This window comes from Pelobates fuscus, chromosome 2, assembly GCF_036172605.1.
Source record: "Pelobates fuscus isolate aPelFus1 chromosome 2, aPelFus1.pri, whole genome shotgun sequence".
NCBI lineage: Eukaryota > Metazoa > Chordata > Amphibia > Anura > Pelobatidae > Pelobates > Pelobates fuscus.
In genome coordinates, this window is record NC_086318.1 from 287,436,824 (window position 1) to 287,458,349 (window position 21,526).

A 21,526-nucleotide genomic window follows, 5' to 3' on the forward strand; every position below is an offset into this window, starting at 1 on the left:
CCAACATTAGCGAGATCGCATTCTCTTGATTTCACTTACGGCCATACTGGTCTGAAAATGCCTGATCTCATCAGATCTCGGAAGCCATCCAGACTTGGGCCTGGTTAGTACTTGTATGGGAGACCAACTGGGAACCTCAGGTGCCGTAAGCTTTTGTTTATTTCTTTTTTGCATTATGATGTCATAATCAGACCACTTTTTTCCCTATCCAGAAGCGTCTTGTCTTTTGTCGCAACCAGAGTTTGATAATCTACCAACATTAGCGAGATTGCATTCTCTTAATTTCACTTTCGGCCATACCAGTCTGAAAATGCCTGATCTCGTCAGATCTCGGAAACCATCCAGACTCGGGTCTGGTTAGTACTTGTATGGGAGACCAACTAGGAACCTCAGGTGCCGTAAGCTTTTGTTTATTTCTTTTTTGCATTATGATGTCATAATCAGACCACTTTTTTCCCTATCCAGAAGCGTCTTGTCTTTTGTCGCAACCAGAGTTTGATATTCTACCAACATTAGCGAGATCGCATTCTCTTAATTTCACTTACGGCCATACCAGTCTGAAAATGCCTGATCTCGTCAGATCTCGGAAGCCATCCAGACTCGGGCCTGGTTAGTACTTGTATGGGAGACCAACTAGGAACCTTAGGTGCCGTAAGCTTTTGTTTATTTCTTTTTTGCATTATGATGTCATAATCAGACCACTTTTTTCCCTATGGGAGACCAACTAGGAACCTCAGGTGCCGTAAGCTTTTGTTTATTTCTTTTTTGCATTATGATGTCATAATCAGACCACTTTTTTCCCTATCCAGAAGCGTCTTGTCTTTTGTCGCAACCAGAGTTTGATATTCTACCAACATTAGCGAGATCGCATTCTCTTAATTTCACTTACGGCCATACCAGTCTGAAAATGCCTGATCTCGTCAGATCTCGGAAGCCATCCAGACTCGGGCCTAGTTAGTACTTGTATGGGAGACCAACTAGGAACCTCAGGTGCCGTAAGCTTTTGTTTATTTCTTTTTTGCATTATGATGTCATAATCAGACCACTTTTTTCCCTATCCAGAAGCGTCTTGTCTTTTGTCGAAACCAGAGTTTGATATTCTACCAACATTAGCGAGATCGCATTATCTTAATTTCCCTTACGGCCATACCAGTCTGAAAATGCCAGATCTCGGAAGCCATCCAGACTCGGGCATGGTTAGTACTTGTATGGGAGACCAACTAGGAACCTCAGGTGCCGTAAGCTTTTGTTTATTTCTTTTTTGCATTATGATGTCATAATCAGACTTCTTTTTTCCCTATGGGAGACCAACTAGGAACCTCAGGTGCCGTAAGCTTTTGTTTATTTCTTTTTTGCATTATGATGTCATAATCAGACCACTTTTTTCCCTATCCAGAAGCGTCTTGTCTTTTGTCGCAACCAGAGTTTGATATTCTACCAACATTAGCGAGATCGCATTCTCTTAATTTCACTTACGGCCATACCAGTCTGAAAATGCCTGATCTCGTCAGATCTCGGAAGCCATCCAGACTTGGGCCTGGTTAGTACTTGTATGGGAGACCAACTAGGAACCTCAGGTGCCGTAAGCTTTTGTTTATTTCTTTTTTGCATTATGATGTCATAATCAGACCACTTTTTTCCCTATCCAGGAGCGTCTTGTCTTTTGTCGCAACCAGAGTTTGATATTCTACCAACATTAGCGAGATCGCATTCTCTTAATTTCATTTACGGCCATACCAGTCTGAAAATGCCTGATCTCGTCAGATCTCGGAAGCCATCCAGACTCGGGCCTAGTTAGTACTTGTATGGGAGACCAACTAGGAACCTCAGGTGCCGTAAGCTTTTGTTTATTTCTTTTTTGCATTATGATGTCATAATCAGACCACTTTTTTCCCTATGGGAGACCAACTAGGAACCTCAGGTGCCGTAAGCTTTTGTTTATTTCTTTTTTGCATTATGATGTCATAATCAGACCACTTTTTTCCCTATCCAGAAGCGTCTTGTCTTTTGTCGCAACCAGAGTTTGATATTCTACCAACATTAGCGAGATCGCATTCTCTTAATTTCACTTACGGCCATACCAGTCTGAAAATGCCTGATCTCGTCAGATCTCGGAAGCCATCCAGACTTGGGCCTGGTTAGTACTTGTATGGGAGACCAACTAGGAACCTCAGGTGCCGTAAGCTTTTGTTTATTTCTTTTTTGCATTATGATGTCATAATCAGACCACTTTTTTCCCTATCCAGAAGCGTCTTGTCTTTTGTCGCAACCAGAGTTTGATATTCTACCAACATTAGCGAGATCGCATTCTCTTAATTTAATTTACGGCCATACCAGTCTGAAAATGCCTGATCTCGTCAGATCTCGGAAGCCATCCAGACTCGGGCCTGGTTAGTATTTGTATGGGAGACCAACTAGGAACCTCAGGTGCCGTAAGCTTTTGTTTATTTCTTTTTTGCATTATGATGTCATAATCAGACCACTTTTTTCCCTATCCAGAAGTGTCTTGTCTTTTGTCGCAACCAGAGTTTGATATTCTACCAACATTAGCGAGATCCCATTCTCTTAATTTCACTTACGGCCATACCAGTCTGAAAATGCCTGATCTCATCAGATCTCGGAAGCCATCCAGACTCGGGCCTGGTTAGTACTTGTATGGGAGACCAACTAGGAACCTCAGGTGTCGTAAGCTTTTGTTTATTTCTTTTTTGCATTATGATGTCATAATCAGACCACTTTTTTCCCTATCCAGAAGCATCTTGTCTTTTGTCGCAACCAGAGTTTGATATTCTACCAACATTAACGAGATCGCATTCTCTTAATTTCGCTTATGGCCATACCAGTCTGAAAATGCCTGATCTCGTCAGATTTCGGAAGCCATCCAGACTTGGGCCTGGTTAGTACTTGTATGGGAGACCAACTAGGAACCTCAGGTGCCGTAAGCTTTTGTTTATTTCTTTTTTGCATTATGATGTCATAATCAGACCACTTTTTTCCCTATCCAGAAGCGTCTTGTCTTTTGTCGCAACCAGAGTTTGATATTCTACCAACATTAGTGAGATCGCATTCTCTTAATTTCACTTACGGCCATACCAGTCTGAAAATGCCTGATCTCGTCAGATCTCGGAAGCCATCCAGACACGGGCCTGGTTAGTACTTGTATGGGAGACCAACTAGGAACCTCAGGTGCCGTAAGCTTTTGTTTATTTCTTTTTTGCATTATGATGTCATAATCAGACCACTTTTTTCCCTATCCAGAAGCGTCTTGTCTTTTGTCGCAACCAGAGTTTGATATTCTACCAACATTAGCGAGATCGCATTCTCTTAATTTCCCTTACGGCCATACCAGTCTGAAAATGCCTGATCTCGTCAGATCTTGGAAGCCATCCAGACTCGGGCCTGGTTAGTACTTGTATGGGAGACCAACTAGGAACCTCAGGTGCCGTAAGCTTTTGTTTATTTCTTTTTTGCATTATGATGTCATAATCAGACCACTTTTTTCCCTATCCAGAAGCGTCTTGTCTTTTGTCGCAACCAGAGTTTGATATTCTACCAACATTAGCGAGATCGCATTCTCTTAATTTCACTTACGGCCATACCAGTCTGAAAATGCCTGATCTCGTCAGATCTCGGAAGCCATCCAGACTTGGGCCTGGTTAGTACTTGTATGGGAGACCAACTAGGAACCTCAGGTGCCGTAAGCTTTTGTTTATTTCTTTTTTGCATTATGATGTCATAATCAGACCACTTTTTTCCCTATCCAGAAGCGTCTTGTCTTTTGTCGCAACCAGAGTTTGATATTCTACCAACATTAGCGAGATCGCATTCTCTTAATTTCATTTACGGCCATACCAGTCTGAAAATGCCTGATCTCGTCAGATCTCGGAAGCCATCCAGACTCGGGCCTAGTTAGTACTTGTATGGGAGACCAACTAGGAACCTCAGGTGCCGTAAGCTTTTGTTTATTTCTTTTTTGCATTATGATGTCATAATCAGACCACTTTTTTCCCTATGGGAGACCAACTAGGAACCTCAGGTGCCGTAAGCTTTTGTTTATTTCTTTTTTGCATTATGATGTCATAATCAGACCACTTTTTTCCCTATCCAGAAGCGTCTTGTCTTTTGTCGCAACCAGAGTTTGATATTCTACCAACATTAGCGAGATCGCATTCCCTTAATTTCACTTACGGCCATACCAGTCTGAAAATGCCTGATCTCGTCAGATCTCGGAAGCCATCCAGACTCGGGCCTAGTTAGTACTTGTATGGGAGACCAACTAGGAACCTCAGGTGCCGTAAGCTTTTGTTTATTTCTTTTTTGCATTATGATGTCATAATCAGACCACTTTTTTCCCTATGGGAGACCAACTAGGAACCTCAGGTGCCGTAAGCTTTTGTTTATTTCTTTTTTGCATTATGATGTCATAATCAGACCACTTTTTTCCCTATCCAGAAGCGTCTTGTCTTTTGTCGCAACCAGAGTTTGATATTCTACCAACATTAGCGAGATCGCATTATCTTAATTTCCCTTACGGCCATACCAGTCTGAAAATGCCAGATCTCGGAAGCCATCCAGACTCGGGCATGGTTAGTACTTGTATGGGAGACCAACTAGGAACCTCAGGTGCCGTAAGCTTTTGTTTATTTCTTTTTTGCATTATGATGTCATAATCAGACTTCTTTTTTCCCTATGGGAGACCAACTAGGAACCTCAGGTGCCGTAAGCTTTTGTTTATTTCTTTTTTGCATTATGATGTCATAATCAGACCACTTTTTTCCCTATCCAGAAGCGTCTTGTCTTTTGTCGCAACCAGAGTTTGATATTCTACCAACATTAGCGAGATCGCATTCTCTTAATTTCATTTACGGCCATACCAGTCTGAAAATGCCTGATCTCGTCAGATCTCGGAAGCCATCCAGACTCGGGCCTGGTTAGTATTTGTATGGGAGACCAACTAGGAACCTCAGGTGCCGTAAGCTTTTGTTTATTTCTTTTTTGCATTATGATGTCATAATCAGACCACTTTTTTCCCTATCCAGAAGTGTCTTGTCTTTTGTCGCAACCAGAGTTTGATATTCTACCAACATTAGCGAGATCCCATTCTTTTAATTTCACTTACGGCCATACCAGTCTGAAAATGCCTGATCTCATCAGATCTCGGAAGCCATCCAGACTCGGGCCTGGTTAGTACTTTTATGGGAGACCAACTAGGAACCTCAGGTGTCGTAAGCTTTTGTTTATTTCTTTTTTGCATTATGATGTCATAATCAGACCACTTTTTTCCCTATCCAGAAGCATCTTGTCTTTTGTCGCAACCAGAGTTTGATATTCTACCAACATTAACGAGATCGCATTCTCTTAATTTCGCTTATGGCCATACCAGTCTGAAAATGCCTGATCTCGTCAGATTTCGGAAGCCATCCAGACTTGGGCCTGGTTAGTACTTGTATGGGAGACCAACTAGGAACCTCAGGTGCCGTAAGCTTTTGTTTATTTCTTTTTTGCATTATGATGTCCTAATCAGACCACTTTTTTCCCTATCCAGAAGCGTCTTGTCTTTTGTCGCAACCAGAGTTTGATATTCTACCAACATTAGCGAGATTGCATTCTTGTAATTTCACTTACGGCCATACCAGTCTGAAAATGCCTGATCTCGTCAGATCTCGGAAGCCATCCAGACTCGGGCCTGGTTAGTACTTGTGTGGGAGACCAACTAGGAACCTTAGATGCCGTAAGCTTTTGTTTATTTCTTTTTTGCATTATGATGTCATAATCAGACCACTTTTTTCCCTATGGGAGACCAACTAGGAACCTCAGGTGCCGTAAGCTTTTGTTTATTTCTTTTTTGCATTATGATGTCATAATCAGACCACTTTTTTCCCAATCCAGAAGCGTCTTGTCTTTTGTCGCAACCAGAGTTTGATATTCTACCAACATTAGCGAGATCGCATTATCTTAATTTCACTTACGGCTATACCAGTCTGAAAATGCTGGATCTCGTCAGATCTCGGAAGCCATCCAGACTTGGGCCTGGTTAGTACTTGTATGGGAGACCAACTAGGAACCTCAGGTGCCGTAAGCTTTTGTTTATTTCTTTTTTGCATTATGATGTCATAATCAGACTTCTTTTTTCCCTATGGGAGACCAACTAGGAACCTCAGGTGCCGTAAGCTTTTGTTTTTTTCTTTTTTGCATTATGATGTCATAATCAGACCACTTTTTTCCCTATCCAGAAGCGTCTTGTCTTTTGTCACAACCAGAGTTTGATATTCTACCAACATTAGCGAGATCGCATTCTCTTAATTTCACTTATGGCCATACCAGTCTGAAAATGCCTGATCTCGTCAGATCTCGGAAGCCATCCAGACTCGGGCCTGGTTAGTACTTGTATGGGAGACCAACTAGGAACCTCAGGTGCCGTAAGCTATTGTTTATTTCTTTTTTGCATTATGATATCATAATCAGACCACTTTTTTCCCTATGGGAGACCAACTAGGAACCTCAGGTGCCGTAAGCTTTTGTTTATTTCTTTTTTGCATTATGATGTCATAATCAGACCACTTTTTTCCCTATGGGAGACCAACTAGGAACCTCAGGTGCCGTAAGCTTTTGTTTATTTCTTTTTTGCATTATGATGTCATAATCAGACCACTTTTTTCCCTATCCAGAAGCGTCTTGTCTTTTGTCGCAACCAGAGTTTGATATTCTACCAACATTAGCGAGATCGCATTCTCTTAATTTCACTTACGGCCATACCAGTCTGAAAATGCCTGATCTCGTCAGATCTCGGAAGCCATCCAGACTCGGGCCTGGTTAGTACTTGTATGGGAGACCAACTAGGAACCTCAGGTGCCGTAAGCTTTTGTTTATTTCTTTTTTGCATTATGATGTCATAATCAGACCACTTTTTTCCCTATCCAGAAGCGTCTTGTCTTTTGTCGCAACCAGAGTTTGATATTCTACCAACATTAGCGAGATCGCATTCTCGTAATTTCCCTTACGGCCATACCAGTCTGAAAATGCCTGATCTCGTCAGATCTCGGAAGCCATCCAGACTCGGGCCTGGTTAGTACTTGTATGGGAGACCAACTAGGAACCTCAGGTGCCGTAAGATTTTGTTTATTTCTTTTTTGCATTATGATGTCATAATCAGACCACTTTTTTCCCTATCCAGAAGGGTCTTGTCTTTTGTCGCAACCAGAGTTTGACATTCTACCAACATTAGCGAGATCGCATTCTCTTAACTTCACTTACGGCCATACCAGTCTGAAAATGCCAGATCTCGGAAGCCATCCAGACTCGGGCCTGGTTAGTACTTGTATGGGAGACCAACTGGGAACCTCAGGTGCCGTAAGCTTTTGTTTATTTCTTTTTTGCATTATGATGTCATAATCAGACCACTTTTTTCCCTATCCAGAAGTGTCTTGTCTTTTGTCGCAACCAGAGTTTGATATTCTACCAACATTAGCGAGATCGCATTCTCTGAATTTTCCTTACAGCCATACCAGTCTGAAAATGCCTGATCTCGTCAGATCTCAGAAGCCATCCAGACTTGGGCCTGGTTAGTACTTGTATGGGAGACCAACTAGGAACCTCAGGTGCCGTAAGCTTTTGTTTATTTCTTTTTTGCATTATGATGTCATAATCAGACCACTTTTTTCCCTATCCAGAAGCGTCTTGTCTTTTGTCGCAACCAGAGTTTGATATTCTACCAACATTAGTGAGATCGCATTCTCTTAATTTCACTTACGGCCATACCAGTCTGAAAATGCCTGATCTCGTCAGATCTCGGAAGCCATCCAGACACGGGCCTGGTTAGTACTTGTATGGGAGACCAACTAGGAACCTCAGGTGCCGTAAGCTTTTGTTTATTTCTTTTTTGCATTATGATGTCATAATCAGACCACTTTTTTCCCTATCCAGAAGCGTCTTGTCTTTTGTCGCAACCAGAGTTTGATATTCTACCAACATTAGCGAGATCGCATTCTCTTAATTTCCCTTACGGCCATACCAGTCTGAAAATGCCTGATCTCGTCAGATCTTGGAAGCCATCCAGACTCGGGCCTGGTTAGTACTTGTATGGGAGACCAACTAGGAACCTCAGGTGCCGTAAGCTTTTGTTTATTTCTTTTTTGCATTATGATGTCATAATCAGACCACTTTTTTCCCTATCCAGAAGCGTCTTGTCTTTTGTCGCAACCAGAGTTTGATATTCTACCAACATTAGCGAGATCGCATTCTCTTAATTTCACTTACGGCCATACCAGTCTGAAAATGCCTGATCTCGTCAGATCTCGGAAGCCATCCAGACTTGGGCCTGGTTAGTACTTGTATGGGAGACCAACTAGGAACCTCAGGTGCCGTAAGCTTTTGTTTATTTCTTTTTTGCATTATGATGTCATAATCAGACCACTTTTTTCCCTATCCAGAAGCGTCTTGTCTTTTGTCGCAACCAGAGTTTGATATTCTACCAACATTAGCGAGATCGCATTCTCTTAATTTCATTTACGGCCATACCAGTCTGAAAATGCCTGATCTCGTCAGATCTCGGAAGCCATCCAGACTCGGGCCTAGTTAGTACTTGTATGGGAGACCAACTAGGAACCTCAGGTGCCGTAAGCTTTTGTTTATTTCTTTTTTGCATTATGATGTCATAATCAGACCACTTTTTTCCCTATGGGAGACCAACTAGGAACCTCAGGTGCCGTAAGCTTTTGTTTATTTCTTTTTTGCATTATGATGTCATAATCAGACCACTTTTTTCCCTATCCAGAAGCGTCTTGTCTTTTGTCGCAACCAGAGTTTGATATTCTACCAACATTAGCGAGATCGCATTCTCTTAATTTCACTTACGGCCATACCAGTCTGAAAATGCCTGATCTCGTCAGATCTCGGAAGCCATCCAGACTCGGGCCTAGTTAGTACTTGTATGGGAGACCAACTAGGAACCTCAGGTGCCGTAAGCTTTTGTTTATTTCTTTTTTGCATTATGATGTCATAATCAGACCACTTTTTTCCCTATGGGAGACCAACTAGGAACCTCAGGTGCCGTAAGCTTTTGTTTATTTCTTTTTTGCATTATGATGTCATAATCAGACCACTTTTTTCCCTATCCAGAAGCGTCTTGTCTTTTGTCGCAACCAGAGTTTGATATTCTACCAACATTAGCGAGATCGCATTATCTTAATTTCCCTTACGGCCATACCAGTCTGAAAATGCCAGATCTCGGAAGCCATCCAGACTCGGGCATGGTTAGTACTTGTATGGGAGACCAACTAGGAACCTCAGGTGCCGTAAGCTTTTGTTTATTTCTTTTTTGCATTATGATGTCATAATCAGACTTCTTTTTTCCCTATGGGAGACCAACTAGGAACCTCAGGTGCCGTAAGCTTTTGTTTATTTCTTTTTTGCATTATGATGTCATAATCAGACCACTTTTTTCCCTATCCAGAAGCGTCTTGTCTTTTGTCGCAACCAGAGTTTGATATTCTACCAACATTAGCGAGATCGCATTCTCTTAATTTCACTTACGGCCATACCAGTCTGAAAATGCCTGATCTCGTCAGATCTCGGAAGCCATCCAGACTTGGGCCTGGTTAGTACTTGTATGGGAGACCAACTAGGAACCTCAGGTGCCGTAAGCTTTTGTTTATTTCTTTTTTGCATTATGATGTCAAAATCAGACCACTTTTTTCCCTATCCAGAAGCGTCTTGTCTTTTGTCGCAACCAGAGTTTGATATTCTACCAACATTAGCGAGATCGCATTCTCTTAATTTCATTTACGGCCATACCAGTCTGAAAATGCCTGATCTCGTCAGATCTCGGAAGCCATCCAGACTCGGGCCTGGTTAGTATTTGTATGGGAGACCAACTAGGATCCTCAGGTGCCGTAAGCTTTTGTTTATTTCTTTTTTGCATTATGTTGTCATAATCAGACCACTTTTTTCCCTATCCAGAAGTGTCTTGTCTTTTGTCGCAACCAGAGTTTGATATTCTACCAACATTAGCGAGATCCCATTCTCTTAATTTCACTTACGGCCATACCAGTCTGAAAATGCCTGATCTCATCAGATCTCGGAAGCCATCCAGACTCGGGCCTGGTTAGTACTTGTATGGGAGACCAACTAGGATCCTCAGGTGTCGTAAGCTTTTGTTTATTTCTTTTTTGCATTATGATGTCATAATCAGACCACTTTTTTCCCTATCCAGAAGCATCTTGTCTTTTGTCGCAACCAGAGTTTGATATTCTACCAACATTAACGAGATCGCATTCTCTTAATTTCGCTTATGGCCATACCAGTCTGAAAATGCCTGATCTCGTCAGATTTCGGAAGCCATCCAGACTTGGGCCTGGTTAGTACTTGTATGGGAGACCAACTAGGAACCTCAGGTGCCGTAAGCTTTTGTTTATTTATTTTTTGCATTATGATGTCATAATCAGACTTCTTTTTTCCCTATGGGAGACCAACTAGGAACCTCAGGTGCCGTAAGCTTTTGTTTATTTCTTTTTTGCATTATGATGTCATAATCAGACCACTTTTTTCCCTATCCAGAAGCGTCTTGTCTTTTGTCGCAACCAGAGTTTGATATTCTACCAACATTAGCGAGATCGCATTCTCTTAATTTCACTTATGGCCATACAAGTCTGAAAATGCCAGATCTCGGAAGCCATCCAGACTCGGGCCTGGTTAGTACTTGTATGGGAGACCAACTAGGAACCTCAGGTGCCGTAAGCTTTTGTTTATTTCTTTTTTGCATTATGATGTCATAATCAGACCACTTTTTTCCCTATGGGAGACCAACTAGGAACCTCAGGTGCCGTAAGCTTTTGTTTATTTCTTTTTTGCATTATGATGTCCTAATCAGACCACTTTTTTCCCTATCCAGAAGCGTCTTGTCTTTTGTCGCAACCAGAGTTTGATATTCTACCAACATTAGCGAGATTGCATTCTTGTAATTTCACTTACGGCCATACCAGTCTGAAAATGCCTGATCTCGTCAGATCTCGGAAGCCATCCAGACTCGGGCCTGGTTAGTACTTGTGTGGGAGACCAACTAGGAACCTTAGATGCCGTAAGCTTTTGTTTATTTCTTTTTTGCATTATGATGTCATAATCAGACCACTTTTTTCCCTATGGGAGACCAACTAGGAACCTCAGGTGCCGTAAGCTTTTGTTTATTTCTTTTTTGCATTATGATGTCATAATCAGACCACTTTTTTCCCAATCCAGAAGCGTCTTGTCTTTTGTCGCAACCAGAGTTTGATATTCTACCAACATTAGCGAGATCGCATTATCTTAATTTCACTTACGGCTATACCAGTCTGAAAATGCCGGATCTCGTCAGATCTCGGAAGCCATCCAGACTTGGGCCTGGTTAGTACTTGTATGGGAGACCAACTAGGAACCTCAGGTGCCGTAAGCTTTTGTTTATTTCTTTTTTGCATTATGATGTCATAATCAGACTTCTTTTTTCCCTATGGGAGACCAACTAGGAACCTCAGGTGCCGTAAGCTTTTGTTTTTTTCTTTTTTGCATTATGATGTCATAATCAGACCACTTTTTTCCCTATCCAGAAGCGTCTTGTCTTTTGTCACAACCAGAGTTTGATATTCTACCAACATTAGCGAGATCGCATTCTCTTAATTTCACTTATGGCCATACCAGTCTGAAAATGCCTGATCTCGTCAGATCTCGGAAGCCATCCAGACTCGGGCCTGGTTAGTACTTGTATGGGAGACCAACTAGGAACCTCAGGTGCCGTAAGCTATTGTTTATTTCTTTTTTGCATTATGATATCATAATCAGACCACTTTTTTCCCTATGGGAGACCAACTAGGAACCTCAGGTGCCGTAAGCTTTTGTTTATTTCTTTTTTGCATTATGATGTCATAATCAGACCACTTTTTTCCCTATGGGAGACCAACTAGGAACCTCAGGTGCCGTAAGCTTTTGTTTATTTCTTTTTTGCATTATGATGTCATAATCAGACCACTTTTTTCCCTATCCAGAAGCGTCTTGTCTTTTGTCGCAACCAGAGTTTGATATTCTACCAACATTAGCGAGATCGCATTCTCTTAATTTCACTTACGGCCATACCAGTCTGAAAATGCCTGATCTCGTCAGATCTCGGAAGCCATCCAGACTCGGGCCTGGTTAGTACTTGTATGGGAGACCAACTAGGAACCTCAGGTGCCGTAAGCTTTTGTTTATTTCTTTTTTGCATTATGATGTCATAATCAGACCACTTTTTTCCCTATCCAGAAGCGTCTTGTCTTTTGTCGCAACCAGAGTTTGATATTCTACCAACATTAGCGAGATCGCATTCTCTTAATTTCCCTTACGGCCATACCAGTCTGAAAATGCCTGATCTCGTCAGATCTCGGAAGCCATCCAGACTCGGGCCTGGTTAGTACTTGTATGGGAGACCAACTAGGAACCTCAGGTGCCGTAAGATTTTGTTTATTTCTTTTTTGCATTATGATGTCATAATCAGACCACTTTTTTCCCTATCCAGAAGGGTCTTGTCTTTTGTCGCAACCAGAGTTTGATATTCTACCAACATTAGCGAGATCGCATTCTCTTAACTTCACTTACGGCCATACCAGTCTGAAAATGCCAGATCTCGGAAGCCATCCAGACTCGGGCCTGGTTAGTACTTGTATGGGAGACCAACTGGGAACCTCAGGTGCCGTAAGCTTTTGTTTATTTCTTTTTTGCATTATGATGTCATAATCAGACCACTTTTTTCCCTATCCAGAAGTGTCTTGTCTTTTGTCGCAACCAGAGTTTGATATTCTACCAACATTAGCGAGATCGCATTCTCTGAATTTTCCTTACAGCCATACCAGTCTGAAAATGCCTGATCTCGTCAGATCTCAGAAGCCATCCAGACTTGGGCCTGGTTAGTACTTGTATGGGAGACCAACTAGGAACCTCAGGTGCCGTAAGCTTTTGTTTATTTCTTTTTTGCATTATGATGTCATAATCAGACCACTTTTTTCCCTATCCAGAAGCGTCTTGTCTTTTGTCGCAACCAGAGTTTGATATTCTACCAACATTAGTGAGATCGCATTCTCTTAATTTCACTTACGGCCATACCAGTCTGAAAATGCCTGATCTCGTCAGATCTCGGAAGCCATCCAGACACGGGCCTGGTTAGTACTTGTATGGGAGACCAACTAGGAACCTCAGGTGCCGTAAGCTTTTGTTTATTTCTTTTTTGCATTATGATGTCATAATCAGACCACTTTTTTCCCTATCCAGAAGCGTCTTGTCTTTTGTCGCAACCAGAGTTTGATATTCTACCAACATTAGCGAGATCGCATTCTCTTAATTTCCCTTACGGCCATACCAGTCTGAAAATGCCTGATCTCGTCAGATCTTGGAAGCCATCCAGACTCGGGCCTGGTTAGTACTTGTATGGGAGACCAACTAGGAACCTCAGGTGCCGTAAGCTTTTGTTTATTTCTTTTTTGCATTATGATGTCATAATCAGACCACTTTTTTCCCTATCCAGAAGCGTCTTGTCTTTTGTCGCAACCAGAGTTTGATATTCTACCAACATTAGCGAGATCGCATTCTCTTAATTTCACTTACGGCCATACCAGTCTGAAAATGCCAGATCTCGGAAGCCATCCAGACTCGGGCCTGGTTAGTACTTGTATGGGAGACCAACTAGGAACCTCAGGTGCCGTAAGCTTTTGTTTATTTATTTTTTGCATTATGATGTCATAATCAGACAACTTTTTTCCCTAAGGGAGACCAACTAGGAACCTCAGGTGCCGTAAGCTTTTGTTTATTTCTTTTTTGCATTATGATGTCATAATCAGACCACTTTTTTCCCTATCCAGAAGCGTCTTGTCTTTTGTCGCAACCAGAGTTTGATATTCTACCAACAGTAGCGAGATTGCATTCTCTTAATTTCACTTACGGCCATACCAGTCTGAAAATGTCAGATCTCGGAAGCCATCCAGACTCGGGCCTGGTTAGTACTTGTATGGGAGACCAACTAGGAACCTCAGGTGCCGTAAGCTTTTGTTTATTTCTTTTTTGCATTATGATGTCATAATCAGACCACTTTTTTCCCTATGGGAGACCAACTAGGAACCTCAGGTGCCGTAACTTTTGTTTATTTCTTTTTTTCCATTATGATGTCATAATCAGACCACTTTTTTCCCTATCCAGAAGCGTCTTGTCTTTTGTCGCAACCAGAGTTTGATATTCTACCAACATTAGCGAGATCGCATTCTCTTAATTTCACTTACGGCCATACCAGTCTGAAAATGCCTGATCTCGTCAGATCTCGGAAGCCATCCAGACTTGGGCCTGGTTAGTACTTGTATGGGAGACCAACTAGGAACCTCAGGTGCCGTAAGCTTTTGTTTATTTCTTTTTTGCATTATGATGTCATAATCAGACCACTTTTTTCCCTATGGGAGACCAACTAGGAACCTCAGGTGCCGTAAGCTTTTGTTTATTTCTTTTTTGCATTATGATGTCATAATCAGACCACTTTTTTCCCTATCCAGAAGCGTCTTGTCTTTTGTCGCAACCAGAGTTTGATATTCTAACAACATTAGCGAGATCGCATTCTCTTACTTTCACTTACGGCCATACCAGTCTTAAAATGCCTGATCTCGTCAGATCTTGGAAGCCATCCAGACTTGGGCCTGGTTAGTACTTGTATGGGAGACCAACTAGGAACCTCAGGTGCCGTAAGCTTTTGTTTATTTCTTTTTTGCATCATGATGTCATAATCAGACCACTTTTTTCCCTATGGGAGACCAACTAGGAACCTCAGGTGCCGTAAGCTTTTGTTTATTTCTTTTTTGCATTATGATGTCATAATCAGACCATTTTTTTCCCTATCCAGAAGCGTCTTGTCTTTTGTCGCAACCAGAGTTTGATATTCTACCAACATTAGCGAGATCGCATTCTCTTAATTTCCCTTACGGCCATACCAGTCTGAAAATGCCTGATCTTGTCAGATCTTGGAAGCCATCCAGACTCGGGCCTGGTTAGTACTTGTATGGGAGACCAACTAGGAACCTCAGGTGCCGTAAGCTTTTGTTTATTTCTTTTTTGCATTATGATGTCATAATCAGACCACTTTTTTCCCTATCCAGAAGCGTCTTGTCTTTTGTCGCAACCAGAGTTTGATATTCTACCAACATTAGCGAGATCGCATTCTCTTAATTTCACTTACGGCCATACCAGTCTGAAAATGCCAGATCTCGGAAGCCATCCAGACTCGGGCCTGGTTAGTACTTGTATGGGAGACCAACTAGGAACCTCAGGTGCCGTAAGCTTTTGTTTATTTATTTTTTGCATTATGATGTCATAATCAGACAACTTTTTTCCCTAAGGGAGACCAACTAGGAACCTCAGGTGCCGTAAGCTTTTGTTTATTTCTTTTTTGCATTATGATGTCATAATCAGACCACTTTTTTCCCTATCCAGAAGCGTCTTGTCTTTTGTCGCAACCAGAGTTTGATATTCTACCAACAGTAGCGAGATTGCATTCTCTTAATTTCACTTACGGCCATACCAGTCTGAAAATGTCAGATCTCGGAAGCCATCCAGACTCGGGCCTGGTTAGTACTTGAATGGGAGACCAAATAGGAACCTCAGGTGCCGTAAGCTTTTGTTTATTTCTTTTTTGCATTATGATGTCATAATCAGACCACTTTTTTCCCTATGGGAGACCAACTAGGAACCTCAGGTGCCGTAAGCTTTTGTTTATTTCTTTTTTTCCATTATGATGTCATAATCAGACCACTTTTTTCCCTATCCAGAAGCGTCTTGTCTTTTGTCGCAACCAGAGTTTGATATTCTACCAACATTAGCGAGATCGCATTCTCGTAATTTCACTTACGGCCATACCAGTCTGAAAATGCCTGATCTCGTCAGATCTCGGAAGCCATCCAGACTTGGGCCTGGTTAGTACTTGTATGGGAGACCAACTAAGAACCTCAGGTGCCGTAAGCTTTAATTTATTTCTTTTTTGCATCATGATGTCATAATCAGACCACTTTTTTCCCTATGGGAGACCAACTAGGAACCTCAGGTGCCGTAAGCTTTTGTTTATTTCTTTTTTGCATTATGATGTCATAATCAGACCATTTTTTTCCCTATCCAGAAGCGTCTTGTCTTTTGTCGCAACCAGAGTTTGATATTCTACCAACATTAGCGAGATCGCATTCTCTTAATTTCACTTACGGCCATACCAGTCTGAAAATGTCAGATCTCGGAAGCCATCCAGACTCGGGCCTGGTTAGTACTTGTATGGGAGACCAACTAGGAACCTCAGGTGCCGTAAGCTTTTGTTTATTTCTTTTTTGCATTATGATGTCATAATCAGACCACTTTTTTCCCTATGGGAGACCAACTAGGAACCTCAGGTGCCGTAAGCTTTTGTTTATTTCTTTTTTTCCATTATGATGTCATAATCAGACCACTTTTTTCCCTATCCAGAAGCGTCTTGTCTTTTGTCGCAACCAGAGTTTGATATTCTACCAACATTAGTGAGATCGCATTCTCTTAATTTCACTTACGGCCATACCAGTCTTAAAATGCCTGATCTCGTCAGATCTCGGAAGCCATCCAGACTTGGGCCTGGTTAGTACTTGTATGGGAGACAAACTAGGAACCTCAGGTGCCGTAAGCTTTTGTTTATTTCTTTTTTGCATTATGATGTCATAATCAGACCACTTATTTCCCTATGGGAGACCAACTAGGAACCTCAGGTGCCGTAAGCTTTTGTTTATTTCTTTTTTGCATTATGATGTCATAATCAGACCACTTTTTTCCCTATCCAGAAGCGTCTTGTCTTTTGTCGCAACCAGAGTTTGATATTCTAACAACATTAGCGAGATCGCATTCTCTTAATTTCACTTACGGCCATACCAGTCTGAAAATGCCTGATCTCGTCAGATCTTGGAAGCCATCCAGACTTGGGCCTGGTTAGTACTTGTATGGGAGACCAACTAGGAACCTCAGGTGCCGTAAGCTTTTGTTTATTTCTTTTTTGCATCATGATGTCATAATCAGACCACTTTTTTCCCTATGGGAGACCAACTAGGAACCTCAGGTGCCGTAAGCTTTTGTTTATTTCTTTTTTGCATTATGATGTCATAATCAGACCACTTTTTTCCCTATCCAGAAGCGTCTTGTCTTTTGTCGCAACCAGAGTTTGATATTCTACCAACATTAGCGAGATCGCATTCTCTTAATTTCACTTACGGCCATACCAGTCTGAAAATGCCTGATCTCGTCAGATCTTGGAAGCCATCCAGACTCGGCCCTGGTTAGTACTTGTATGGGAGACCAACTAGGAACCTCAGGTGCCGTAAGCTTTTGTTTATTTCTTTTTTGCATTATGATGTCATAATCAGACCACTTTTTTCCCTATCCAGAAGCGTCTTGTCTTTTGTCGCAACCAGAGTTTGATATTCTACCAACATTAGCGAGATCGCATTCTCTTGATTTCACTTACGGCCATACCGGTCTGAAAATGCCTGATCTCATCAGATCTCGGAAGCCATCCAGACTCGGGCCTGGTTAGTACTTGTATGGGAGACCAACTGGAAACCTCAGGTGCCGTAAGCTTTTGTTTATTTCTTGTTTGCATTATGATGTCATATTAAGACCACTTTTTTCCCTATCCAGAAGCGTCTTGTCTTTTGTCGCAACCAGAGTTTGATATTCTACCAACATTAGCGAGATCGCATTCTCTTAACTTCACTTGCGGCCATACCAGTCTGAAAATGCCTGATCTCGTCAGATCTCGGAAGCCATCCAGACTCGGGCCTGGTTAGTACTTGTATGGGAGACCAACTAGGAACCTCAGGTGCCGTAAGATTTTGTTTATTTCTTTTTTGCATCATGATGTCATAATCAGACCACTTTTTTCCCTATCCAGAAGCGTCTTGTCTTTTGTCGCAACCAGAGTTTGATAATCTACCAACATTAGCGAGATCGCATTCTCTTAATTTCATTTACGGCCATACCAGTCTGAAAATGCCTGATCTCGTCAGATCTCGGAAGCCATCCAGACTCGGGCCTGGTTAGTACTTGTATGGGAGACCAACTAGGAACCTCAGGTGCCGTAAGCTTTTGTTTATTTCTTTTTTGCATTATGATGTCATAATCAGACCACTTTTTTCCCTATCCAGAAGCGTCTTGTCTTTTGTCGCAACCAGAGTTTGATATTCTACCAACATTAGCGAGATCGCATTCTCTTAATTTCACTTACGGCCATACCAGTCTGAAAATGCCTGATCTCGTCAGATCTCGGAAGCCATCCAGACTCGGGCCTGTTTAGTACTTGTATGGGAGACCAACTAGGAACCTCAGGTGCCGTAAGCTTTTGTTTATTTCTTTTTTGCATTATGATGTCATAATCAGACCACTTTTTTCCCTATGGGAGACCAACTAGGAACCTCAGGTGCCGTAAGCTTTTGTTTATTTCTTTTTTGCATTATGATGTCATAATCAGACCACTTTTTTCCCTATCCAGAAGCGTCTTGTCTTTTGTCGCAACCAGAGTTTGATATTCTACCAACATTAGCGAGATTGCATTCTCTTAATTTCCCTTACGGCCATACCAGTCTGAAAATGCCTGATCTCGTCAGATCTCGGAAGCCATCCAGACTCGTGCCTGGTTAGTACTTGTATGGGAGACCAACTAGGAACCTCAGGTGCCGTAAGCTTTTGTTTATTTCTTTTTTGCATTATGATGTCATAATCAGACCACTTTTTTCCCTATCCAGAAGCGTCTTGTCTTTTGTCGCAACCAGAGTTTGATATTCTACCAACATTAGCGAGATCGCATTCTCTAAACTTCACTTACGGCCATACCAGTCTGAAAATGCCTGATCTCGTCAGATCTCGGAAGCCATCCAGACTCGGGCCTGGTTAGTACTTGTATGGGAGACCAACTGGGAACCTCAGGTGCCGTAAGCTTTTGTTTATTTCTTTTTTGCATTATGATGTCATAATCAGACCACTTTTTTCCCTATCCAGAAGCGTCTTGTCTTTTGTCGCAACCAGAGTTTGATAATCTACCAACATTAGCGAGATTGCATTCTCTTAATTTCACTTTCGGCCATACCAGTCTGAAAATGCCTGATCTCGTCAGATCTCGGAAGCCATCCAGACTCGGGCCTGGTTAGTACTTGTATGGGAGACCAAATAGGAACTTCAGGTGCCGTAAGATTTTGTTTATTTCTTTTTTGCATTATGATGTCATAATCAGACCACTTTTTTCCCTATCCAGAAGCGTCTTGTCTTTTGTCGCAACCAGAGTTTGATAATCTACCAACATTAGCGAGATCGCATTCTCTTGATTTCACTTACGGCCATACCGGTCTGAAAATGCCTGATCTCATCAGATCTCGGAAGCCATCCAGACTCGGGCCTGGTTAGTACTTGTATGGGAGACCAACTGGGAACCTCAGGTGCCGTAAGCTTTTGTTTATTTCTTTTTTGCATTATGATGTCATAATCAGACCACTTTTTTCCCTATCCAGAAGCGTCTTGTCTTTTGTCGCAACCAGAGTTTGATAATCTACCAACATTAGCGAGATTGCATTCTCTTAATTTCACTTTCGGCCATACCAGTCTGAAAATGCCTGATCTCGTCAGATCTCGGAAACCATCCAGACTCGGGTCTGGTTAGTACTTGTATGGGAGACCAACTAGGAACCTCAGGTGCCGTAAGCTTTTGTTTATTTCTTTTTTGCATTATGATGTCATAATCAGACCACTTTTTTCCCTATCCAGAAGCGTCTTGTCTTTTGTCGCAACCAGAGTTTGATATTCTACCAACATTAGCGAGATCGCATTCTCTTAATTTCACTTACGGCCATACCAGTCTGAAAATGCCTGATCTCGTCAGATCTCGGAAGCCATCCAGACTCGGGCCTGTTTAGTACTTGTATGGGAGACCAACTAGGAACGTCAGGTGCCGTAAGCTTTTGTTTATTTCTTTTTTGCATTATGATGTCATAATCAGACCACTTTTTTCCCTATGGGAGACCAACTAGGAACCTCAGGTGCCGTAAGCTTTTGTTTATTTCTTTTTTGCATTATGATGTCATAATCAGACCACTTTTTTCCCTATCCAGAAGCGTCTTGTCTTTTGTCGCAACCAGAGTTTGATATTCTACCAACATTAGCGAGATTGCATTCTCTTAATTTCCCTTACGGCCATACCAGTCTGAAAATGCCTGATCTCGTCAGATCTCGGAAGCCATCCAGACTCGTGCCTGGTTAGTACTTGTATGGGAGACCAACTAGGAACCTCAGGTGCTGTAAGCTTTTGTTTATTTCTTTTTTGCATTATGATGTCATAATCAGACCACTTTTTTCCCTATCCAGAAGCGTCTTGTCTTTTGTCGCAACCAGAGTTTGATATTCTACCAACATTAGCGAGATCGCATTCTCTAAACTTCACTTACGGCCATACCAGTCTGAAAATGCCTGATCTCGTCAGATCTCGGAAGCCATCCAGACTCGGGCCTGGTTAGTACTTGTATGGGAGACCAAATAGGAACTTCAGGTGCCGTAAGATTTTGTTTATTTCTTTTTTGCATTATGATGTCATAATCAGACCACTTTTTTCCCTATCCAGAAGCGTCTTGTCTTTTGTCGCAACCAGAGTTTGATAATCTACCAACATTAGCGAGATCGCATTCTCTTGATTTCACTTACGGCCATACCGGTCTGAAAATGCCTGATCTCATCAGATCTCGGAAGCCATCCAGACTCGGGCCTGGTTAGTACTTGTATGGGAGACCAACTGGGAACCTCAGGTGCCGTAAGCTTTTGTTTATTTCTTTTTTGCATTATGATGTCATAATCAGACCACTTTTTTCCCTATCCAGAAGCGTCTTGTCTTTTGTCGCAACCAGAGTTTGATAATCTACCAACATTAGCGAGATTGCATTCTCTTAATTTCACTTTCGGCCATACCAGTCTGAAAATGCCTGATCTCGTCAGATCTCGGAAACCATCCAGACTCGGGTCTGGTTAGTACTTGTATGGGAGACCAACTAGGAACCTCAGGTGCCGTAAGCTTTTGTTTATTTCTTTTTTGCATTATGATGTCATAATCAGACCACTTTTTTCCCTATCCAGAAGCGTCTTGTCTTTTGTCGCAACCAGAGTTTGATATTCTACCAACATTAGCGAGATCGCATTCTCTTAATTTCACTTACGGCCATACCAGTCTGAAAATGCCTGATCTCGTCAGATCTCGGAAGCCATCCAGACTCGGGCCTGTTTAGTACTTGTATGGGAGACCAACTAGGAACCTCAGGTGCCGTAAGCTTTTGTTTATTTCTTTTTTGCATTATGATGTCATAATCAGACCACTTTTTTCCCTATGGGAGACCAACTAGGAACCTCAGGTGCCGTAAGCTTTTGTTTATTTCTTTTTTGCATTATGATGTCATAATCAGACCACTTTTTTCCCTATCCAGAAGCGTCTTGTCTTTTGTCGCAACCAGAGTTTGATAATCTA

General features: G+C 41.9%; 65 pseudogenes; all 65 read left to right on the forward strand.

The window, feature by feature from the left end:
* Nucleotides 1-33: 33 nt before the first annotated feature.
* Nucleotides 34-152, forward strand: LOC134594833 (5S ribosomal RNA; annotated as a pseudogene).
* A 134-nt stretch (nt 153-286) lies between these two features.
* LOC134597534 (5S ribosomal RNA) lies at nt 287-405 on the forward strand (annotated as a pseudogene).
* A 134-nt stretch (nt 406-539) lies between these two features.
* LOC134595579 (5S ribosomal RNA) lies at nt 540-658 on the forward strand (annotated as a pseudogene).
* Nucleotides 659-883: 225 nt separating this feature from the next.
* LOC134596192 (5S ribosomal RNA) lies at nt 884-1,002 on the forward strand (annotated as a pseudogene).
* A 468-nt stretch (nt 1,003-1,470) lies between these two features.
* On the forward strand, nt 1,471-1,589 carry LOC134598286 (5S ribosomal RNA; annotated as a pseudogene).
* Nucleotides 1,590-1,723: 134 nt separating this feature from the next.
* LOC134597114 (5S ribosomal RNA) lies at nt 1,724-1,842 on the forward strand (annotated as a pseudogene).
* A 225-nt stretch (nt 1,843-2,067) lies between these two features.
* LOC134598298 (5S ribosomal RNA) lies at nt 2,068-2,186 on the forward strand (annotated as a pseudogene).
* A 134-nt stretch (nt 2,187-2,320) lies between these two features.
* Nucleotides 2,321-2,439, forward strand: LOC134596858 (5S ribosomal RNA; annotated as a pseudogene).
* Nucleotides 2,440-2,573: 134 nt separating this feature from the next.
* LOC134594473 (5S ribosomal RNA) lies at nt 2,574-2,692 on the forward strand (annotated as a pseudogene).
* Nucleotides 2,693-2,826: 134 nt separating this feature from the next.
* Nucleotides 2,827-2,945, forward strand: LOC134594702 (5S ribosomal RNA; annotated as a pseudogene).
* A 134-nt stretch (nt 2,946-3,079) lies between these two features.
* LOC134594985 (5S ribosomal RNA) lies at nt 3,080-3,198 on the forward strand (annotated as a pseudogene).
* A 134-nt stretch (nt 3,199-3,332) lies between these two features.
* On the forward strand, nt 3,333-3,451 carry LOC134596752 (5S ribosomal RNA; annotated as a pseudogene).
* A 134-nt stretch (nt 3,452-3,585) lies between these two features.
* LOC134598309 (5S ribosomal RNA) lies at nt 3,586-3,704 on the forward strand (annotated as a pseudogene).
* Nucleotides 3,705-3,838: 134 nt separating this feature from the next.
* On the forward strand, nt 3,839-3,957 carry LOC134597115 (5S ribosomal RNA; annotated as a pseudogene).
* Nucleotides 3,958-4,182: 225 nt separating this feature from the next.
* LOC134596193 (5S ribosomal RNA) lies at nt 4,183-4,301 on the forward strand (annotated as a pseudogene).
* Nucleotides 4,302-4,860: 559 nt separating this feature from the next.
* On the forward strand, nt 4,861-4,979 carry LOC134596859 (5S ribosomal RNA; annotated as a pseudogene).
* Nucleotides 4,980-5,113: 134 nt separating this feature from the next.
* LOC134595003 (5S ribosomal RNA) lies at nt 5,114-5,232 on the forward strand (annotated as a pseudogene).
* Nucleotides 5,233-5,366: 134 nt separating this feature from the next.
* LOC134594703 (5S ribosomal RNA) lies at nt 5,367-5,485 on the forward strand (annotated as a pseudogene).
* Nucleotides 5,486-5,619: 134 nt separating this feature from the next.
* On the forward strand, nt 5,620-5,738 carry LOC134587779 (5S ribosomal RNA; annotated as a pseudogene).
* A 225-nt stretch (nt 5,739-5,963) lies between these two features.
* LOC134597184 (5S ribosomal RNA) lies at nt 5,964-6,082 on the forward strand (annotated as a pseudogene).
* A 225-nt stretch (nt 6,083-6,307) lies between these two features.
* LOC134594886 (5S ribosomal RNA) lies at nt 6,308-6,426 on the forward strand (annotated as a pseudogene).
* A 316-nt stretch (nt 6,427-6,742) lies between these two features.
* On the forward strand, nt 6,743-6,861 carry LOC134593728 (5S ribosomal RNA; annotated as a pseudogene).
* Nucleotides 6,862-6,995: 134 nt separating this feature from the next.
* Nucleotides 6,996-7,114, forward strand: LOC134594334 (5S ribosomal RNA; annotated as a pseudogene).
* Nucleotides 7,115-7,248: 134 nt separating this feature from the next.
* Nucleotides 7,249-7,357, forward strand: LOC134589185 (5S ribosomal RNA; annotated as a pseudogene).
* A 134-nt stretch (nt 7,358-7,491) lies between these two features.
* On the forward strand, nt 7,492-7,610 carry LOC134595453 (5S ribosomal RNA; annotated as a pseudogene).
* Nucleotides 7,611-7,744: 134 nt separating this feature from the next.
* On the forward strand, nt 7,745-7,863 carry LOC134594987 (5S ribosomal RNA; annotated as a pseudogene).
* Nucleotides 7,864-7,997: 134 nt separating this feature from the next.
* On the forward strand, nt 7,998-8,116 carry LOC134596753 (5S ribosomal RNA; annotated as a pseudogene).
* A 134-nt stretch (nt 8,117-8,250) lies between these two features.
* Nucleotides 8,251-8,369, forward strand: LOC134598321 (5S ribosomal RNA; annotated as a pseudogene).
* A 134-nt stretch (nt 8,370-8,503) lies between these two features.
* On the forward strand, nt 8,504-8,622 carry LOC134597116 (5S ribosomal RNA; annotated as a pseudogene).
* A 225-nt stretch (nt 8,623-8,847) lies between these two features.
* Nucleotides 8,848-8,966, forward strand: LOC134596194 (5S ribosomal RNA; annotated as a pseudogene).
* Nucleotides 8,967-9,525: 559 nt separating this feature from the next.
* On the forward strand, nt 9,526-9,644 carry LOC134598332 (5S ribosomal RNA; annotated as a pseudogene).
* Nucleotides 9,645-9,778: 134 nt separating this feature from the next.
* Nucleotides 9,779-9,897, forward strand: LOC134588409 (5S ribosomal RNA; annotated as a pseudogene).
* A 134-nt stretch (nt 9,898-10,031) lies between these two features.
* On the forward strand, nt 10,032-10,150 carry LOC134597675 (5S ribosomal RNA; annotated as a pseudogene).
* Nucleotides 10,151-10,284: 134 nt separating this feature from the next.
* On the forward strand, nt 10,285-10,403 carry LOC134594706 (5S ribosomal RNA; annotated as a pseudogene).
* Nucleotides 10,404-10,962: 559 nt separating this feature from the next.
* On the forward strand, nt 10,963-11,081 carry LOC134587780 (5S ribosomal RNA; annotated as a pseudogene).
* A 225-nt stretch (nt 11,082-11,306) lies between these two features.
* LOC134595784 (5S ribosomal RNA) lies at nt 11,307-11,425 on the forward strand (annotated as a pseudogene).
* A 225-nt stretch (nt 11,426-11,650) lies between these two features.
* LOC134594887 (5S ribosomal RNA) lies at nt 11,651-11,769 on the forward strand (annotated as a pseudogene).
* Nucleotides 11,770-12,085: 316 nt separating this feature from the next.
* LOC134593740 (5S ribosomal RNA) lies at nt 12,086-12,204 on the forward strand (annotated as a pseudogene).
* A 134-nt stretch (nt 12,205-12,338) lies between these two features.
* LOC134594335 (5S ribosomal RNA) lies at nt 12,339-12,457 on the forward strand (annotated as a pseudogene).
* Nucleotides 12,458-12,591: 134 nt separating this feature from the next.
* On the forward strand, nt 12,592-12,700 carry LOC134589186 (5S ribosomal RNA; annotated as a pseudogene).
* A 134-nt stretch (nt 12,701-12,834) lies between these two features.
* On the forward strand, nt 12,835-12,953 carry LOC134595454 (5S ribosomal RNA; annotated as a pseudogene).
* A 134-nt stretch (nt 12,954-13,087) lies between these two features.
* LOC134594988 (5S ribosomal RNA) lies at nt 13,088-13,206 on the forward strand (annotated as a pseudogene).
* Nucleotides 13,207-13,340: 134 nt separating this feature from the next.
* LOC134596754 (5S ribosomal RNA) lies at nt 13,341-13,459 on the forward strand (annotated as a pseudogene).
* An 802-nt stretch (nt 13,460-14,261) lies between these two features.
* On the forward strand, nt 14,262-14,380 carry LOC134598344 (5S ribosomal RNA; annotated as a pseudogene).
* Nucleotides 14,381-14,605: 225 nt separating this feature from the next.
* On the forward strand, nt 14,606-14,724 carry LOC134596716 (5S ribosomal RNA; annotated as a pseudogene).
* A 225-nt stretch (nt 14,725-14,949) lies between these two features.
* LOC134587861 (5S ribosomal RNA) lies at nt 14,950-15,068 on the forward strand (annotated as a pseudogene).
* Nucleotides 15,069-15,871: 803 nt separating this feature from the next.
* On the forward strand, nt 15,872-15,990 carry LOC134589513 (5S ribosomal RNA; annotated as a pseudogene).
* Nucleotides 15,991-16,550: 560 nt separating this feature from the next.
* Nucleotides 16,551-16,669, forward strand: LOC134598264 (5S ribosomal RNA; annotated as a pseudogene).
* Nucleotides 16,670-16,894: 225 nt separating this feature from the next.
* On the forward strand, nt 16,895-17,013 carry LOC134595330 (5S ribosomal RNA; annotated as a pseudogene).
* Nucleotides 17,014-17,238: 225 nt separating this feature from the next.
* On the forward strand, nt 17,239-17,357 carry LOC134587684 (5S ribosomal RNA; annotated as a pseudogene).
* Nucleotides 17,358-17,491: 134 nt separating this feature from the next.
* Nucleotides 17,492-17,610, forward strand: LOC134594315 (5S ribosomal RNA; annotated as a pseudogene).
* Nucleotides 17,611-17,744: 134 nt separating this feature from the next.
* Nucleotides 17,745-17,863, forward strand: LOC134595312 (5S ribosomal RNA; annotated as a pseudogene).
* Nucleotides 17,864-17,997: 134 nt separating this feature from the next.
* On the forward strand, nt 17,998-18,116 carry LOC134594832 (5S ribosomal RNA; annotated as a pseudogene).
* A 134-nt stretch (nt 18,117-18,250) lies between these two features.
* LOC134594411 (5S ribosomal RNA) lies at nt 18,251-18,369 on the forward strand (annotated as a pseudogene).
* Nucleotides 18,370-18,594: 225 nt separating this feature from the next.
* Nucleotides 18,595-18,713, forward strand: LOC134597866 (5S ribosomal RNA; annotated as a pseudogene).
* A 134-nt stretch (nt 18,714-18,847) lies between these two features.
* LOC134593964 (5S ribosomal RNA) lies at nt 18,848-18,966 on the forward strand (annotated as a pseudogene).
* A 134-nt stretch (nt 18,967-19,100) lies between these two features.
* LOC134596282 (5S ribosomal RNA) lies at nt 19,101-19,219 on the forward strand (annotated as a pseudogene).
* A 134-nt stretch (nt 19,220-19,353) lies between these two features.
* Nucleotides 19,354-19,472, forward strand: LOC134598031 (5S ribosomal RNA; annotated as a pseudogene).
* A 134-nt stretch (nt 19,473-19,606) lies between these two features.
* LOC134597536 (5S ribosomal RNA) lies at nt 19,607-19,725 on the forward strand (annotated as a pseudogene).
* Nucleotides 19,726-19,859: 134 nt separating this feature from the next.
* Nucleotides 19,860-19,978, forward strand: LOC134594923 (5S ribosomal RNA; annotated as a pseudogene).
* A 225-nt stretch (nt 19,979-20,203) lies between these two features.
* On the forward strand, nt 20,204-20,322 carry LOC134598162 (5S ribosomal RNA; annotated as a pseudogene).
* Nucleotides 20,323-20,456: 134 nt separating this feature from the next.
* LOC134594382 (5S ribosomal RNA) lies at nt 20,457-20,575 on the forward strand (annotated as a pseudogene).
* Nucleotides 20,576-20,709: 134 nt separating this feature from the next.
* LOC134598149 (5S ribosomal RNA) lies at nt 20,710-20,828 on the forward strand (annotated as a pseudogene).
* Nucleotides 20,829-20,962: 134 nt separating this feature from the next.
* On the forward strand, nt 20,963-21,081 carry LOC134597537 (5S ribosomal RNA; annotated as a pseudogene).
* Nucleotides 21,082-21,215: 134 nt separating this feature from the next.
* LOC134594412 (5S ribosomal RNA) lies at nt 21,216-21,334 on the forward strand (annotated as a pseudogene).
* Nucleotides 21,335-21,526: the final 192 nt, after the last annotated feature.